At 43.6% G+C, this 10,888-nt stretch overlaps 1 pseudogene; it reads right to left on the bottom strand.

Annotated features, from left to right (window-relative positions):
* Positions 1 to 2,668: 2,668 nt before the first annotated feature.
* LOC126485370 (5S ribosomal RNA) lies at positions 2,669 to 2,786 on the bottom strand (annotated as a pseudogene).
* Between the last annotated feature and the right edge of the window lie 8,102 nt (positions 2,787 to 10,888).

Here is a 10,888-nt window from a genome sequence, read left to right as displayed (position 1 = left end):
GTAAGTATTTTCAGCAAGTTCCTGAAATAATATTGCCCAATGACTTCAAAAAGCCAACTTGAGTAAGTTTCTGTTCTATTGTAGATACCTCAGCAAGTGCTTACAGAAGTTACTTGCTAGTAAACACAATCCTTTCGTAATACTTAGCCTCTAGTGGCAGCTTGGCGTTGGCAGCGCTCGGAGACAAATAAATATCTTCCGAGTAGTGCCTATTCTCTCCGATTCTGGCAGGGCTTGCGAAATGGTGAAGCTGTCGTGGCCAAGCAGTACGTGGCTGATGCAGGCGGCGGCGCTGCCATCGGACACGGCGTCTCGTGTGGAGTTATCTGCGACGTCACGAAGCAGTTGTGCCACTTGGTAACTGTGAGAGAGATCACCTGCAGGTGGCGCATCAGGTGACTGCGGTGCAGTAGCCATTATAAATTAAGCATTGCACAAATACAATCAGCAAGAAGCTAAAACAGCACAGAGAGAAAGAAAGGGAGTGAAAGAACTGCAACTGCCGTACCAGAAACATAAAAAGCACAAGTAAGGCAAAAGCTAGGGACGCAGAAGATAACCAACAGCAGCAAAAACCAATGAAAAATAGAACAAGTAAACTAGGCTTGAAGATGGCCACAAGTAGGCACCGTGTCTCGTTGCCAGGTATGTTGTGTACGACCTCGTTCGCAATTGTAAGGACAGATGCGCTGCAGAGTGGCGTGGCAACTGTCTTCATAGGAAAGCTGGACAATATCATAAATGATTAGCGAACAAGTCAAGACAACAAAAAGAAGATTTACTTGTATTTCTCAAAGTGTATGAAGACTTATTACAAATAATGCAGCAAGAAATGGAGTCCAGGGCGAGGCTCTCTGAAATGAGGCACGAGCTGTGGTGTCTAAATGGCGACTAGGAAGTGTCCGTGCAGCGCCACCCAGTGAAGCGGGTGCGAGTGCGCATGGGCTGCACGGCTGCTCCTGCTACAGCAGCCGGGCTGGGCTGAGGCTCGGAGGGCTCCTGCGCGACCGCTGACAGTGTCTGCCGGTGACCACGTACAGTGGCTGCAGGAACACTTGGCGGGAGTGCTGTTACGCGCTTTCGTTCAAACTCTGTGAGGTCTTGACAATGGCGTCTTTGTCGCCTTAACGGCATTCTTGACTAACATCAAGTCACAACCTCCAATCTCAAAGGTAACTAATACTTACGACCGTCACAACTTGTATTTAAAGCGAACACGATTTGCATAGTGGCGGTACTAGCGCTATTCTTATGCGACTGCTGCAGAATTTGAAGAGACGTCATCTTTCAAATGCAGAAACACACTTACCAGCTTTCGTTTACGTTGCCCAACTCTTTCTAAGAGTTGCGACTTCTTTCCGACATTCTAACGGCTTTAGTGCACTCTTCCAGGTAATTCTTGGTTTCTACGTGGTCCATCGCCGAGTGTTGCCATTTTTCCTACAGTTTGATGATGAACGTTCTGTGGACACGCCCTGTCGAAGATAACAATAAGCACGTCAACTCTGGTTCACTTGTACGTTCCTCACTTGACGACCACACAGGTCCGCATTCAGACTCCGAATGGTTAATTAAATTAAGAGACTTTACTGTCATATAAATTATACAAGACTGTTTTGAATAGTGGGTGAAATGTAGCAGTTAACACGCCAGCAGTCTGGCAGCCCTACGGGATGAAACCACCAGTGAGTGGTTTTAGCCGGATATGGCTCTCTTCTCCTTGCCATTGCCAAGGCTAGAGGTGAAAGCATGATGGCAGCTGAAGAGTGACTAGTATTGTATGTGTCGTGCTTGTGTTAACAGGAACACAGGCTACACGACTGATTCCTGACCGTCCTGGACAGAAGTAAGGTAACTGATATCTCAAAAGGTTTATGGACAGATATTCATAGTCTTTTATTTCTAGTTTTGACCATTATGTACTCTTCTAAGACATTTTCTTGTACAAAGCAATGACTGGTTACTGCATTCGTTGGATGAAATCAATAAGGAAGTCTGAAATAGAACATGACACTGCAGTGCAAGAAATAAGAGAGTTCTTTCATCTAGAAAGTTAAATTTTACGGTGTTGCTCAAGCAAGAAAGTTAAAAAAAGTAACATGGCACAAATATAGAAAATTTCCTGCAATAGAAAAAGCTGTATCATATAATGATATGGTAATGAAAAATAATGTGGACGTATGGAGCGCAGTTGAGTATGCAAGTGAAGCGTGGACGAGAGGACGTCAGGATGTAGAAAGACTGGAAGTCACTGAACTGTGCTGTTATCGGAGAATGTCAACAATTATGTGGACATTTGAAGTACGAAAAGAAGAAACCTTAAAATTAATAGGGAAGAAGAGAATTCTACAGGATATTCTTAGTAGAGGGAGGGTCAGGTTAGCGCAGCATCGGCTACAGTTTCCAGAAAAAGCCAGATTGGTAAGGAGACAGTTCTACAGGATATTCTTACTAGAGGGAGGGTCACGTTAACACAACATCTGCTACAATTTCCACAAGTAGCCAACACGGGTCTGGGAGCAGTAAACGAAACGAAACTCCTCCCGAACAGGCCACGAAGGCCGAATGGTACCGACCGGCCGCCGTGTCATCCACAGCCCACAGGAGCCGCTACTTCTCAATCAAGTAGCTCCTCAGTTTGCCTCACAGGGGCTGAGTGGACCCCGCTTGCCAACAGCACTCGGCAGACCGGATGGTCACCCATCCAAGTGCTAGCCCAGCCCGACAGCGCTTAACTTTGGTGATCTGACGGGAACCGTTGTTACCACTGTGGCAAAGCCGTTGGCCTGGGAGGAGCAGTAGACGATAAAAGTGGGAAGTTACAATACACAGAACGGATTACACAGAAAGTTGGGTGTGGTAGCTATGTAAAAATGGAAGAATTCGTACGACATAGAAAAAAAAGGGAAGGGCAGAGTTAGAGTAGTTGGAAGATTGATGGCGTATACATAATGAAAAACAGGAGAGTTTTGGGGGTAAGACGACACGTGTATTATGTTCCTGGGTAGCAGAGTGCTGAGGGGGGAGTTTGTGGAGACAGCGAGGCTCCGGCTGTTGCAGATGAGGGACGCGATGCAGCTGGCCGGCATCCCGCCCTACGAGGCAGACCCCCCGCCGCCGCCCACCGACAACTGCTCGTCGGCCCACCTCTTCTGAGGCGGCAGCCGCAGCTCCAGCCGCTGGTCCTGGAGTCCCAGCCAGCAGCAGCCGCGTCCACGCTTCTGGAGTCCAGGTGCCAGCTCCAGCCGCCACTGCTGGAGTTCCGGTGCGAGCTACGGCAGCAGCAGCCGCCCCCACAGCCGGCTCTGGCCGCTGCCCCTGGAGTCCCAGCTGCAGCCTCGCCAGCCACCGGCTGTGGGCCGCTGTTCTCCACCCTGCACCAGCCGCGCCGCGCCGTGCTGTCCCAGTCACCACGCGGGCTTCACTGTCTGGTCCCTGCAACTCCCCCACACCTACATACAGCCTCCTCAAACCAATACCAGCAACTGTAGCGTCACTGCGCTGGTCACTCCATTTCTCAGTCCACTCGTGACGAGAGCAACGGAAACAAGATCCAATAATTTTTCGTATGCATGAATTTACTAGAAGAAACTGTTTCCTGGAGTTAGTTTTTTTCCGGCATAAATGTTTACTTTTCTTTTGATTGTGATTACCCAATTTCACCACACACCTAATTTTAAAAAAATTAAAAGATCACATGGTGTGGCAGTGTCTGAAGATCGAATTCGATGATTGTCAAAATCGATCACTTATTTCATTTTAAGACATTAAGTACATCCTGTCAGTTTTTCTGCTGTTAGATGAAACTACGTAATTGAACATAACAAAAAGGAATTTCCATTCGCAAATGTTGCTACATACCAGATCACCAGATCAGCAAATAGCTGGCGAGTATGTATTCACATATAATTTGAGGAAGAAATTTCTGATGATGTACGTCTAGAGTACAGCACTGTATGGTAGTGAAACATGGACTGTGGGAAAACCGGAACAGAAGAGAATCGAAGCATTTGAGATGTGGTGCTATAGACGAATGTTAAAAATTAGGTGGACTGATAAGGCAAGGAATGAGGAGGTTCTATGTAGAATCGGAGAGGAAAGGAATATGTGGAAAACACTGATAAGGAGAAGGGACAGGATGATAGGACATCTGCTAAGACATGAGGGAATGACTTCCATGGTACTAGAGGGAGCTATAGAGGGAAAAAACTGTAGAGGCAGACAGAGATTGGAATACGTCAAGCAAATAATTGAGGACGTAGGTTGCAAGTGCTACTCTGAGATGAAGAGGTTAGCACAGGAACGGAATTCGTGGCGGGCCGCATCAAACCAGTCAGTAGACTGATGACCAGGAAAAAAAAAGATCCCCCCACCCCCTGTACCAAATGACATTCTTCCACGCTGCTATTGCCGTGGCTGCTAGACCCGTACCAGAATGACAAACTGATTAATAGACGTAGGCGTCCAGAAGCGGCGACTCAAAGGTAGGGGCACTTACGCTCTCCATGAATCTGTGTTGTAGACTGTAATCTACTACAGAATTCTCACACATTTCTAAAATTAATGATCAAAGATCCATTAAACCACAGGTTTAGCAACGCTGACTGGGGCGAGGTATACTATGACATTTGCGGCCACTATATAACTTAAATGTTCATGAGAAATTTGGCTATTTCCAAAACTTTCGACGCCGTCTTACAGTGAGAGCTGATCTGATGCGAGACTCCACAAGACGGCGCCGAAACACTTGCCCCCCCCCCACCTCCTATCATTTATCTTCCACTTGCCTTATCATCTCGTAAGGAGCCGCAGGGAGGGACCTGTTCAACAGCCTGTCGCGCACAGATCTCGGGAGACTCTCTCCTCACCAGCGCAGCACAAACGTGACTGCAGTATTTTTGGCTAACAGCTGTCTCCAATTGCCGAAATGGCAATCCCCCTCTCCATGCAACGCAGTTTAATGACAACATCAGTTTTATTTCTCTCTCTGCGTAAATGGCGCGCCTACGTTCAGTCTTATACGACAGCGACCTCTCTGTGGTCCCTGAAGAATACAGCCAGTTAATAATGAAAATGTGCTCATCTGTGCTTCATGTGTCGTCCCAAATTGAACAGCTTGAAAGAGAAAAAGCAGTTTTCTGCGTTGGAAAAGAGAAGAACAATTGCATAATTTCCAGTAATGGGCAGCCACGCAGTTAAAATTTCTGTAACACACCTTACAAGCGTGCGGGACAACGTGTCAGTTGGGGGAGACAACGAATTTCTCACTTCAGTCTCCGGGGCCCAAACAGTGGCAGCTTTTGGGAGCTTCCCAAGTTGGCCTCACTGACTACCAGCCGTCTGCAACACTTTGTACAAACTAATCAAAAACACAGATTTGATAACACGTTGTGTTGACCTTTCTGCGAGTCAAGAAAACATAAGTGTGAAAGTAATGTAGAACATGTATTAACACTACGCAGTGTACAGTTCGTAAGCGAACAGAGTACTGCATATGGCGTAATAGTTAGTTATTTAATCAGTTAGTTTCATATTCAATGCATCATTCGTACAATTAATTGCGATGATGTGCATCTAGTCACTTAACGTTTACAATAGGTATTCATGTCTACTCGATGATCATTTAAACGGTTTTTTTTTGTATAAGATATTTCAAAATATATTTCTTGTTTCTCCAGAATGAAGAGTATCAACGGCATTTTACCTGGTTATTTTTACTGGTTTGCAGATAAACTTTCTCTGACATTGTGATTTTTTCCAGTTCTTAATTTTGAACGCCTCTAGCTTATTTCATAAATATTCGAGGCATATGGATGACGTTTTTGCTGGTTATAATTGTTGGTAACTAGAAATATTTTCTCTGTCGTGCTATCTTTTTTATCCCAATTTTTTACTCTCATTGTCAACCTAACATGAGTGCCATATGAATAGAAATATATTCTCTAGCTTATTTCATAATTTGTTACATGCAATTGTTTCAGTTATATGATAATGTGTTTTGGGGCCATTAACACAATTATGTTAGTAATATAAAAAGACTAGCTGTCAATGTGGAGTAGATGTTGATGCAGATGTACCTGTGGCTGCGCACACGTGTCACTAGTTTTGTTGTGATAAGTAATGATGAGTAAGTGCATGCAATGACATCTGCTGCCCTCAGATGTCTGCCTGTCCAGGTAAGCACAGCTCGTGACGATCACCTCCACCCCTTCCCCCCCCCCCCCCTCTCTCTCTCTCTCCTCTCTCCCCCTCTCCCCCCTCTTTCTTTAAATGCACGAAGACGCGTTAAGGCGCATGGGCAGGAGTTCACAACTCTGCATTGCGTAACAAATTTAGTAATTATTTTGACACATTTATGTTCAGTGATGTAAAAACTGATGTCCCACTCCCTGCTTCATCCTGTTATGGGTCTATTTCTCTTTTGACTTTCTAAAGTAGCCTATGTTCTTCGTCAGGGTTGACGCTATCTCCATACACAATTTCAGCTGTTTCAAATCAGTTCAGTGGTTTAGTTGTGAAAACGTAACCGACAGAATCACTTTCGCATTTACTAATATTCTTATAGGCGTATGTATTAAACACGTTGAGGATTGGATAGGTATTGTTTTAATTATTATCAATTATGTTGAATCGTATTACGTAGAACGTATAATCAATAAAAACATTTTCATAAATATGATGAAGTTGAAAATCAAAGAGGAAACGCTTTATCAAATAGTAAATATTTTTCGCTACATCGCATTGTATTGTTCAAATCAATGAATATCTTGTTCTTTCTAAAGTATCTTATGTTCTTCCTCAGGGTTCAATGTATCTCCACATTAAATTTCATCGAAAACGGTTCAGCGGTGTAGTTGTGAAAAGCTAACAGACAAATATAGTTTCGCCTTTATAGCGTTACTGTGGATGTCCTTTGCATATACACAATGTAACTGTAGCTATGAAAAATATAAGTCACGGATTACGTTCACTGAACCACTCTACTTATTCAAAATTGTCTCCCCCTGAATCAATACATAGCTGAAATCATTTTAAAAGTGTTTTGAAACAACCATTGTCATCCTATTTTGGAATTGTATTAGTAGCGCAGTGCAGTTTTCTAGGATGTCATTCAATGAGTCGCAATGATGACCTTTCATTATAAACTTTTAATTGGGGAACAAGCGGAAGTTGTCTGGGCTGAAATCCGACAAATACGGTGGGTGATCCAGCACTGTGATCCGTTTGCCGGCCAAAAAGCTCGCGTAACAAGATATAGAAAAAATATGTTTCATAATACTAATATATGTTGTGTACAATTTTTTTTAAATCTTACACCATGAAACCTTTAACTACCACAACACGCTGCAAGATTAGCTACAAGTTGAGATATATAGATACAAACTGTTCACAAAAGATGTTTTTTTCCTTATACCAGTAATGTCACGCTGACGTTAAAAATTAAAAATTTCAAACAGAAAAGCGTCAGAATCAATGAAACAATTTTGAAGAAACTTTGTCAAAAACACGGAGTCATAAAGTCTCATTGACTAGTACTCGTCAAAAGTGGTGAAGACGGAAGTAAACTTCAAATAATATTCTTCGAATCCTGATCTCATTTATAGGACATGCGAGAGTAATATTAAAAATTTGGAGAGATTGACATATTTCTCAAAATAAAACAGGACCAGGAACAACTTTTGTTGAAAAGAAAATGTTCGCTAATGCTGCCCACCAACGCTAGGTATCATACAGAATCTGGTGTCTCAGAGAAGATGACATTTCACTGAACTAACAGGGACTTCTAACCACATTGCACACTGCCTACCCTAGTAAGTTGACAAAGTGAGTTTCAACGAGAGAACCTTGGAATTGATTGTCTCTTTCTGAAGAGAGATAGTTTAGAAAGGGATCAGGAATTTTAACTGCCTCGGCCTATTCTGTTTCATGCAAAGCATATGAGTGTTTATAGGGACCACATATTGTATACACACATCACAGAGCGCCTCTCAGGGGCATAACCAATACAGAAGGATACCTAGGGCTGCTGGGAATCATTAACGAACATTTTGTCTCAAAGAAAAGTTGCTCCCACCAACGTGGGCAGCGTCTTTCGTCTGTCTCTCATCCGACATGAAGGAGTCCTGCTGGAGATTCTATTGCTGAAACTGTGATTGTTCTTTCAGTCTTATTTACAGAGGAGCCAACAGTTGGAGGCGACAAAGTAGCATTTTTTCGTTATCATTTTTGTGGGAAAATCCAAATCCTTATTGCGTAACTCAGACGAGACACGAGTACTATTTAAAGGCTAATGTGCGGGTTAAGATAAATGTAGGGGATAACGTTAATCTACGAGTTAATGTACTGTAAGTGAGCGTCCACCACGTTGACTCCTTCTTGCAGTAAGAATCACACATGCTGTCTTCTACAATGTAGCAGAGCACTCTTCCAGACTAGCTTTAGAATATGACGCTGGAAATAAGAAGAAGTAAATGGTTTACCAAAAATGGGGCTCCAGTACACTCCACATACGTTGTTTGTTCACTGAATGATGTCTTCGTTGACAGGTGGGTAGTTAAGGAATGACCAGTTTCTCGACCTGCACAATTCTTTTTAGTCTCATCTGCGGCTCCATTACGTCAGTTTGTTGATGCAGGATGGAAGATCGCACCTACAGCATAACATGATCGCGTTCTTCGGAGTCTGCTGCAGTCACTCTACTAAACAAAACTGAGAATCAGTCTCTGCAAGCCGCCAAACATCTAGCCTAAGAACGTAGAACGAGTGTACTAGGGCGGTGGTTGGTTTATGCAGGAGGGCAGGACGCGTCCTCGTGGGAACTGGGGCCGATGTTGGCCAGGTGTACGACGGCCACGGTGCGAGCGCGTTGCGCTGCCGAGTCAGCGCAGGTTTGGCTTGGGGGCTGACGCACACTCCACGCCTTGAGCTGCCGGCTGTCGGATCGCCCCGTTTTTACAGTTCGGAAAGGGTGAGGAATGGACATCTCTAAAAAGGAAAATCAGGAATACAGAAATACAAGTCGCTGAGGAATGAAATAAATAGGAACTGCAGGGAAGCTAAGAAGAAATGGCTGCGGGAAAAATGCGAAGACATCGAAAAAGATATGATTGTCGGAAGGACAGACTCAGCATACAGGAAAGTCAAAACAACCTTTGGTGACATTAAAAGCAACGGTGGTAACATTAAGAGTGCAACGGGAATTCCACTGTTAAATGCAGAGGAGAGAGCAGATAGGTGGAAAGAATACATTGAAAGCCTCTATGAGGGTGAAGATTTGTCTGATGTGATAGAAGAAGAAACAGGAGTCGATTTAGAAGAGATAGGGGATCCAGTATTAGAATCGGAATTTAAAAGAGCTTTGGAGGACTTACGGTCAAATAAGGCAGAAGGGATAGATAACATTCCATCAGAATTTCTAAAATCATTGGGGGAGGTGGCAACAAAACGACTATTCACGTTGGTGTGTAGAATATATGAGTCTGGCGACATACCATCTGACTTTCGGAAAAGCATCATCCACACAATTCCGAAGACGGCAAGAGCTGACAAGTGCGAGAATTATCGCACAATCAGCTTAACAGCTCATGCATCGAAGCTGCTTACAAGAATAATATACAGAAGAATGGAAAAGAAAATTGAGAATGCGCTAGGTGGCGATCAGTTTGGCTTTAGGAAAAGTAAAGGGACGAGAGAGGCAATTCTGACGTTACGGCTAATAATGGAAGCAAGGCTAAAGAAAAATCAAGACACTTTCATAGGATTTGTCGACCTGGAAAAAGCGTTCGACAATATAAAATGGTGCAAGCTGTTCGAGATTCTAAAAAAGTAGGGGTAAGCTATAGGGAGAGACGGGTCATATACAATATGTACAACAACCAAGAAGGAATAATAAGAGTGGACGATCAAGAACTAAGTGCTCGTATTAAGAAGGGTGTAAGACAAGGCTGTAACCCTTCGCCCCTACTCTTCAATCTGTACATCGAGGAAGCAATGATGGAAATAAAAGAAAGGTTCAGGAGTGGAATTAAAATACAAGGTGAAAGGATACCAACGATACGATTCGCTGATGACATTTCTATCCTGTGTGAAAGTGAAGAAGAGTTAAATGATCTGCTAAGCGGAATGAAGAGTCTAATGAGTACACAGTACGGTTTGAGAGTAAATTGGAGAAAGACGAAGGTAATGAGAAGTAGTAGAAATGAGAATAGCGAGAAACTTAACATCAGGATTGATGGTCACGAAGTCAATGAAGTTAAGGAATTCTGCTACCTATGCAGTAAAATAACCAATGACGGACGGAGCAAGGAGGACATCAAAAGCAGACTCGCTATGGCAAAAAAGGCATTTCTGGCCAAGAGAAGTCTACTAATATCAAATACCGGCCTTAATTCGAGGAAGAAATTTCTGAGGATGTACGTCTGGAGTACATCATTGTATGGTAATGAAACGTGGACTGTGGGAAAACCGGAACAGAAGAGAATCGAAGCATTTGAGATGTGGTGCTATAGACGAATGTTGAAAATTAGGTGGACTGATAACGTAAGGAACGAGGAGGTTCTATGCAGAATCGGAGAGGAAAGGAATATGTGGAAAACACTGATAAGGAGAAGGGACAGGATGATAGGACATCTGCTAAGACATGAGGGAATGACTTCCATGGTACTAGAGGGAGCTGTAGAGGGCAAAAACTGTAGAGGAAGACAGAGATTGGAATATGTCAAGCAAATAATTGAGGACGTAGGTTGCAAGTGCTACTCTGAGATGAAGAGGTTAGCACAGGAAAGGAATTCGTGGTGGGTCGGATCAAACCAGTCAGTAGACTGATGACCAAAAAAAAGGTGAGATGTGGGTGGGCACACCATTACCTGCATGAGAGGTGAGGAGGGGG

The sequence above is a fragment of the Schistocerca serialis genome, chromosome 6, assembly GCF_023864345.2.
Source record: "Schistocerca serialis cubense isolate TAMUIC-IGC-003099 chromosome 6, iqSchSeri2.2, whole genome shotgun sequence".
Lineage (NCBI taxonomy): Eukaryota > Metazoa > Arthropoda > Insecta > Orthoptera > Acrididae > Schistocerca > Schistocerca serialis.
This window is presented reverse-complemented; position numbering and strand designations above follow the sequence as displayed.